Genomic DNA, 1,535 nt, shown 5'->3' on the forward strand with positions numbered 1-1,535 from the left:
AGAATTATGACTGGCTGAATCACATCAAGGCTATCAGACTTTTGTAAATGTGATACAACTGAAAATCATAAAATGCGCACATCAATAATACATCCATACAAATATAACTTTAAAGAAGATTAAGCTTAACCAAAATTATGACTGACTATTAGATTTTTGTAAGTTTATGTGGATTTTGAAACAACTATATAGATAACATACCCCTGAATGTAACTGAAAGAAGATTTAGCATCACTTAGTATTTGACAATGTTTTCCCCTTATACTTTACTAAATAAGACTAATCATTTAACAAGACATATGTTCTTGACATATGGGCCGAACTGAGAAATTTCAAACTTAATTATAGATCAGAAAATCTTCATTTTAGAGCCCAGAGCCCCATTTGACTGCCTCTGACACCTGCTCAGCTCCCTGTCCAGGCGAGGACGCCATCTTGTGGGGTTGAGTGTCTTGAACTGAGGGCAGCAACTATGACTGAGTTGCTGTTGGTGGTAACAAAAGCCTCAGCAGGTGGGGAAGATGAAAAGTAGCAGGATAAAGCTGGGAGATGGGACACCAAACAGTTGAAGAGACTGAATCAGGTGATCTTTTCAGTCAGCTACAATGGTAAGTTCTACAAGAATGTGATGGAGGTGGTGAATGATCAAAACTTGCTTATTTCAGTGATGTTCCTGTAGGTGCAGTGTACTCTCGGGTGGCTCATTCACAGAATCAGAAAAGACTTTACATCATGATACTAGGATATCTGGCTCCTTACCAAAGGCTAGGAATAGGAACTACAATGTTAAATCATGTCTTAAACATGTGAAAAATATGGCACTTTTGACATCTGTCTGCATGTCCAGATCAGCCATGAGTCGGCAGTTGACTTCTATAGGAAGTTTGGCTTTGAGATTACGGAGCCCAAGAAGAACTACTATAAAACCATAAAGCCTGCATATGCTCATGTGCTGCAGAAAAATCTCAAGTTGTCTTTTGGTCAGAATGCAGATGTGCAAAAGACAGACAACTGAACAAATTACCTTCTCAAAAGGAGAAAGAAAGAATGCTGAAGGCAATAATATATAACCTGAAAATCATGTGCAGTGAGATACAGCAAAAGTTGAACTTCTGAGATAAGAATCTAAAATACTTTAAGAGAAAAAATCTACCTCTAGAAGTAATATTATCATTTTAAATAAAAAAGACAGCATTTCCAACCTGAAAACAGGGAAATTAATTGGATCTCAGGAAGAAATTTGTCAGAAATAGATACTGTTTGCAGTTTAGAAGATGACTGTTACAGAAACAGATTTCAAAATTAAAAATAAAAACTTTTTGAATTTTATTAAAAGCAAATCAACATTTCAATAAAACCATACTGTTTTACTGTAAGGGACAAAGATTTAGTTTCATATTAGTTTATTTTAATACTAAAAAACTTATAAATATTCTTATACATTTAGTTATAGACAACCTGATTACAAACAAAATTTCTTTTATAAATTCCTCTTTAAAATTGTTTTCATGATTTATTCAGACCATTGTTGGCAT

The 1,535-nt window shown here is 34.3% G+C and overlaps 1 pseudogene; it reads left to right on the plus strand.

Annotated features, from left to right (window-relative positions):
• The first annotated feature begins 521 nt into the window (after window positions 1-521).
• On the plus strand, window positions 522-1,015 carry LOC100424590 (N-alpha-acetyltransferase 50 pseudogene; annotated as a pseudogene).
• The last annotated feature ends 520 nt before the right edge of the window (window positions 1,016-1,535 follow it).

Source organism: Macaca mulatta, chromosome 14 (assembly GCF_049350105.2).
Source record: "Macaca mulatta isolate MMU2019108-1 chromosome 14, T2T-MMU8v2.0, whole genome shotgun sequence".
In the NCBI taxonomy this organism is placed as follows: Eukaryota; Metazoa; Chordata; class Mammalia; order Primates; family Cercopithecidae; genus Macaca; species Macaca mulatta.